Source organism: Papaver somniferum, chromosome 1, assembly GCF_003573695.1.
Source record: "Papaver somniferum cultivar HN1 chromosome 1, ASM357369v1, whole genome shotgun sequence".
NCBI classification, from domain to species: Eukaryota; Viridiplantae; Streptophyta; class Magnoliopsida; order Ranunculales; family Papaveraceae; genus Papaver; species Papaver somniferum.
The window spans coordinates 242,301,441-242,308,708 of NC_039358.1; the positions used below are offsets into that span (position 1 = coordinate 242,301,441).

General features: G+C 34.4%; 1 long non-coding RNA gene across 1 annotated transcript; it reads right to left on the reverse strand.

Moving 5' to 3' along the window:
- Positions 1 to 3,231: 3,231 nt before the first annotated feature.
- LOC113339551 lies at positions 3,232 to 3,919 on the reverse strand. Its single transcript, XR_003355093.1, has 2 exons — positions 3,804 to 3,919; positions 3,232 to 3,654 (listed from the first exon to the last, which is right to left on the reverse strand). It is a non-coding gene; the product is annotated as an uncharacterized LOC113339551 (long non-coding RNA).
- Positions 3,920 to 7,268: the final 3,349 nt, after the last annotated feature.

A 7,268-nucleotide genomic window follows, 5' to 3' on the forward strand; every position in this document is an offset into this window, starting at 1 on the left:
GATTGATGATTTTAGTAGAGGGTTGTGTTGTTTGAGCTGTAGCCATATGAGAGAAATGGTTGGTGAAGGAGTCTTTAATCTCTTGTTGTTCAGTAATCCAACTTCCTTCTTCAGTTTGAATAGTTTCTATCTTGTTCCTTCTTGTTCTGCTCTTTGTGGCTCTGTGGAAATAACTTTTGTTTTGATCTCCCAGCTTAATGAGTTGATCCCTGCTCTTAGTTTTCCAGAATTTCTCTTCTATGTCATACAATTTTTTAAGCTGTTTTCTGGCATCAAAAAGAGCTTGTCCTCTGTCAGCTATGAAATAATGAGTGTGTAACCAAGTTAAATGTTGCTTGCACTCTTCAATTTTGGTTTTGATGTTTCCATGCACCTCCTTGTTCCAGACTCTGATTTTCAGCTTGATATCTTTGAGCTTTCTGGCAATTGAGAATGCACTTGAACCTGGGATAGACTTTTTCCCGCATTCAGCTATGATTTTCCTGCAGTCAGCATGATCTAACCAAGGACCAAAAAATTTGAAGGGGATGTTACCATTCTTCCAGTGGGGATTAGAATTTAATAGAATAGGGTGGTGATCAGAACCAATTTCTAGCATATTTGTGATAGTGGTGTTTGGGTAGATGTCCAGCCAACTGTCATTAGCTATACCCCTATCCAGTCTTTGCTCAGTAAGGGCATGACCTTTTCTCTTGTTTGACTAAGTGAAAGGGTAACCAGTGAAGCCAAGATCAATGAGGTCTAAAGATTGTATCTTTGCATTGAATAAAGAAGCTTCATTAGTATCAATGGGAACTGAACTGAACTTTTCAGAGTTATGCAGGATGAAGTTCAAGTCCCCAATGACCAACCAGGGAAGCTTATGAGAAGTAGCAGTATTCTCAATAGAGGTCCAAGAATTTAACTTGGCTTTAGTTTCATAGGGATTGCCATAATAGCATGTGAATAGCCAAGTAGGATTATTGGCACTGCTGATAGCAGCATTATATGGTTTTTGGACCAATCTAATATTTCCAGTTTTAGATTGCTTTTCCATATCAATGCTAGCCCACCAGCTATGCCACTTGCCCCTCCTGGATTAACATACCAAAAATTATTGACTCCAAAATCATGCATAGTTTTCTTAAGTTTATCATACTTTTGTCTAGTTTCAGACAGAAATATGATGTCAGGATTTATCTTATTAAGCATGTCATTAAGGTATCTCTTAGCATTTCTTGTGCCTAATTCTTGGCAATTCCAAGCCAAGGAGGTGAAGAATTTCCAAAAGTAGGAAACAGCAGGGTATTTTGAAGTGAGTCTTCTAGTTATACTATCATAGTGTAATTGGATCAACAATTGCACAAAATTATTAAGAGTGATATGTAACAAACTACAGGATGTCAATAATGTGAGGATGCTTACCTGTGGGATGGGATACCAAAGAGTGGGGTCGATGCATAAATACACCTCAACTCCTCAACAGTGAAATGATATGTCAGATCTCCAAATTCTATCGGATTATTGCACCAATAATTCTAGATCAAATTGAGACTTGGGATATTTGTGAAGGGAATGTTGTGGACAAATCTCATCCTTGTTTCTGAAGGTTGGGTATTCCCAATCTAGATCAGCCATAAACTTTAGGAAGGTTTTCAGAAAAAATTTACGATTTCTCCAGTTTAGATGCTATGAATGAGAAGGTTTTGTAAAAAATAATTAAAAAAAAAATACAACGGTGGAACTAGACATTGGTTACGAGGTGGGCTTGAAAAGCTGGTTCATATATAAAATTCACACATATATTGTGGCTCTACTCAATATATGCTATGAAAAATGGCTTTTTGTCATGTTGGGGGTAGCTTAGTCATAGTGTAGTTTCGGCCCTCTGTAATGGTATAGATGTAAATCTGATAAGATGGGACACTATAACAAAATCTAAGGATGCAGGTTCTTTGAACATTAGGAAAAGCAAGATCATGAACATAAAGACTGTTTCCAGGCATACTCAAAAAATTTAAGGTATACTTAACGAGGGAGGATCCATGGACACTCTTAGATGGACAAGGTCGGACAAGATTTGCGCCATTTTGTCATCAAAACCCAAACGATGATGAATTTATATCTACTATTTTGATGGTATATTCTTCTTATAATACTGTACATTCCTACAAAAAATGAGCACAATTCGAGATGTATAAAACCACCATCTACCCCTTTGAATATCAGCCGTTCAAAATTAACGGCAAAATAAAATAGATGCAATTGGGAGTAAAACCAACAAGCCTTATTCGTTAAGTATGAGGGAGGATCCCAATCGCAAGACGTCCGATTTAATCCATCCAAGAGTGTTCATGGATCCTCCCTCATACTTAATAAAGACAAAATAGATGCAATTGGGAGTAAAACCAACAAGCCTTATTCGTTATATTGTTTATAATTACAGAAACGCTCTTATCATTTTATTATTTTATATTAAAAAAGAAAACTAGAATTTTTTAGAATATTTCAATTGATTCTTTCTTTAAAAAGTTTAGTATTGCTAAAACTTTTATATTTACAAAAGCGTCCTAGTTAAAAAAAAAAAGTTCAACTCAAAAAAATAAAAAGTAAAAGAGAAAAGATAATTAAAAAAAAAAAATATTTTTTATGAAAGTTAAAATACATTAAACATTTAATAATTTAAAAGTTAATAATAAAAGAAATTAGTAGAATAAATAACACCTACTTTCTTTTTCTGACATTTTTTGTTTGAATATACGATTGTGATGAGAAGGTAGAGACAAACAGAATTATGTTAGTGTACCGTTGATAAATTGGCCTAAATTTGGCACTAACATTACGACAATGCTTGGTGTACCGTGAGGGGATACCGTAGCTATCACCGAGTGAGAGAGAGAAAAGAATGGCCCCCACCCCCTGCTCCCATCACGGAATTTGTCACGGTGATAACTGCGGTCAAAGTAGCATTACTCCCAAAATTATGACAAGATGTTAGGTGTGTCTGGGTAATCATTACCAGTGCAAAGGTTGTGGTAGCTATAGGTTTAATCAAAACAGGGTGAATTTGACCAGATGTTAGCGGTGTATTGTTCAGTTTTTGACTTTTGAAATGGGTTAACCACTAGTACATTATGCAGCAATTTCCCATTAATTGGTTATCGACATACAGGGTAGTGAAATCGGAGTCCCATTCGAGTATTCGAGTTAAGTAGTTAACAACACGTAATTCAACGCAACAATCTCATCCTATTTTGACGATAACGAAAACATTTTTCAATACAAACAAGCAACACTGGTTGATACAAGAACTGGTACGTGCAAAGAAAACAAAAGAACATAGTGATCAAACAATTAATTGATCAGGAAATTAAGGATATGATCAAACTGATGACAATCTGCCAAGAACTTGTTTCATCATATGAAACTTATTCCAATTGATAAGGAAAAAGGAAAGACAGTGGTCGATGGAACCAGAGCTGTTGGATTATCCATTGATGCAACAGTAGCAAAGGGGAACACCTGTGATTAAATTAGTTCGCCACGGAATCAAATCTTCCAGTTAGTTGATCTAACTGTTTGTGCATACATCCCCATTCACAGTAATTTTTTTCACAGTAGTCGATATTAAGTTCAAAGACATCCACTGCATAACATGATTGTCCATGGACTTATCTGCATGTAATGAAAGATATTAGCATTTACATTCGTAATAAAATTATAAAAGTAGATGTCTCTTTAAAAGAGATTATAATCGAAGCTTTTTCAAATCTTGTTTAACAGCTAAACCAAGAACAAACGAAATATTAAGGCTAACTACTTACCCGAAGTCGGAAACAATCATAACCAAGAGAAATCCGAGGAGAAAAGTAGACAGACTTAGATGATGAACTTTGGCCATAATTTGTTAATTTCAATTGATTGGATGAGTTTTTTCTTGTACATTTTATAGATTCATAGTTTTAATTTATAAGCCTCTGGCTCGATGAAATTTTCCTAGCACCTACATTTTTCATTTTTTATTATTTCTCTTTTGTTTGACCCTACGACTAATTGGCGAAAAAATATTTTAAATTTTTTTCACAATAAGAATTATTGTCCCAATTAATTGTTTATTTTATTTTTCCTAACTATCCTCTAAAAAATAACCGGATTCTCTTACATACTCTATTAAGAGGAAAGCGCAAGGAAATTTATTATTCCTTGAAAAGGTGCGGTCACAGTCGAACTCTTCAACAAGGTAACAACCATATGCGAGATCGACTCATCTTGATTCAGTGAGTTGCCAAAGCCAGTTAATCTCTAACCTACCCCCTGGTCGAGTGAATTGATATACTCTGGTTAGGTTAGGTTATACTGGTCAGGTTTTGAGAGAATAAAAATAGGTTAGGTTATATGTCGTATCTCTATTCTCAAATTCCAATTTTAGTTTCAGTGTGTCTATCATCTTGATTTTCTGTTTCACCATTTTCATCTTCATATGAAAGTTTTCAGAGTCAGAGACCAGTGAATATGAATTCATCAAATCCAAATGATACAGGTATGTACTTATATTTAATTTTTCATAGAAAGGTGATTGTAATAGCAATTCTTTCCTGTTTGAAACCCTAATCCTCTTGTTACTGTTTAAATCCCTAATACACATGCTTCTTCTTTAGATTTCAGTATCCTCATAATAGTTGATGTTGAGGGAATCCAACGGAATTAATTTTTCCTTCTTTATTGGGTTTATCGGTGTTTTTTATGTATATTTTGGAGACTGAAAGAGAAATTGATCCATTATGTTGAGAATTCACATTTAGTCATAAGAGAATTATGTTATGTTAGTTCTAGGATTTACTCTTTCTCATATTCATACAATGATATTCGTTTAGTATATAAAAGCATGCGAAGTACTACTGCTATATTACGGTACATCAAGAACTGGGTAGACATTTTCTGATGTCTCGTCGGCGCCTTAATTGCAAAACCTTTTTTGAGATAAATGATGGCAATTACGGTCTCACGTCAATGAACTTATGTGGGAGACCATAGAGTAATGATGTGAATTTTGATGTCGCTAAAATTGGAGGAATTCTTAAAGGGAAACTTACGATAGAGATAGTGTTTTATGAATATGCCTGAGCCAATAGTCCAATACGGATGCAGTGAACCTGGTCACGATGATTGTTTTTGTATATGGAGTGGCGGGATCATCCAACTTTCTGTTCTAATACTTCGATGAATCTGTGTATAGAGTTTCGTATTTTCACCTTTATGTCCATGAGGTATGTTTTTTTTTCTAACTTACTATAGTATCTTGGAGGTTTTGAGCATACCCTTCATGGTTATATTGAAAATTGCATGTCGTGTAAGGTTAACAAGAAAATTGGTGTGCAAGTTGGATGGAATGTAGACGAAAGAACTTACTCTGGCATCTATGTACTTTTTTGGTTTTATAAACAATGTATCTCTCATCTGCCATAAGAAAATCCAAACAAGTTAATATGCTCACGAACCAAAAGACTATATTTATTTCATGCATTCATTTTATAGTTACCCAATTTATTATATACGAGACTTTTACAGTTTACCTATTTTATTTTATCGGATGGCACCGGAAACTACGTAGTTTAATTATTTTATTAGGTACGGGAGTGTATGTTTCATGCCATACTTGAACATCATGTTTGAAAAAATATTATGTTATTACTAATCGTGTAGGTGTAAATTCTAACATTCAACGACGATGCCAAGCAATTGGATGCAGGAGAATGAAGAGTTCGATGATAAACCTCCAATTATGACTTGGCCAAGCAAGAGTGTAAACACACTTGGTTATGTGGAATTCTTGGGAGTCTATGCAATTCTGAAATTTCAGCTATAATGTAGACTATATGGAACAGTTAAGAATCATTTTTACGTTCTTGAAGTGGTTCAATTTCTTAGCACAGAATGAGGTACAATCTGCTATTTTTTTCTTAACGTTTTCAATATGCAACTGCTAGACATTACCTGGAAGATTTTACATACATGCTAACCTTCCTTTGTTAAGTAGTCATTAGGAATTTAGAACTCTATAATAGTGGCGATTCTGTTATCTATCGGTTCAGATTTTACATTTGAGATGCTTTAGAATAGACTATACAAAATACTTGAAATTTTAATTTCAGTTGTGTGGTTATGCATGCTTTTTATACTTCCTTGGAAATTGCATCTTCCGTCAACCATGTCTTATGTATCGTAATACAAAGATATTTACTCACTTAGCATGGAATCCAGCTTTAGATTTTTGGTAGAAAATATGCAGCCAAAAAAAAAAAAAAACTTTACAGCCATAATGATCTCTTCTTATTCATCAAGAAAATCAATGATTAATTCTTCTTTGTAACGTAATCTAATGTTTTTTGTTTTGTTTTGTTTTGATATGTTTCTCAAGGAATTTATGATTGACTTTTGTTCTTTTGATTGTTACAGAGGCTCCTTTGCGCTGGACTCCAAAGATCCCTCTGTTATTTTCTCTTAATGACGTGAGGCGCTTACAACTCCAAAGAGGATTCCAAATTACATAAAATATTCAATCTATTAACATGTATGATCCTGTACTCAAACCAGGATTCCAAATTACAGAAAACATTCAATTTGCTAACATGTCTAATCCCGTTTGTTCTCTTTGTGTTGCTATTTTCTCTTAATGACGTGAGGCCCTTACTACTCCAAAGAGGATTCCAAATTACATAAAATATTCAAACTATTAACATGTATGATCCTGTCTGTACTCAAACCCGGATTCCAAATTACAGAAAGCATTCAGTTTGGTAACATGTCTAATCCCGTTTGTTCTCTTTGTGTTGCTCATCTTTCAGATGGTCCAATAAAATAAATTGGGTACCTTGATAACATGGTCGTATAAATTTCAATGAGTACCTTATTTTTCAATGTACTATATATTCTGATGGGTAACTCACTTTTAGGGTATTATAAATTTGACCAGGTACCCAAACCATTCTGTAATATAAATTTTTTTTGGTAAATTGCTTTAAGTTCAAGTGGAATAGGTTTGCACTTCGGGTGTATATGTACTCCAACTTAATAGACTTAGGAGGTGATGAAATTGTGTTTGCAGTACGCGTGCCTAAATCAGTAATATGTATGTACATAAAGCTCTTTAATCCTGATATTGCGATGAAAAGGAAAAGATGGCATCTTCATAGTAAAGATTACAGTTTAAACTAGGGGTGTCAACGGGTCCGGGTCCTTCCGGATATCACTAGACCCGGACCCTACTTATAAAGGTCGGATCCGGTTCC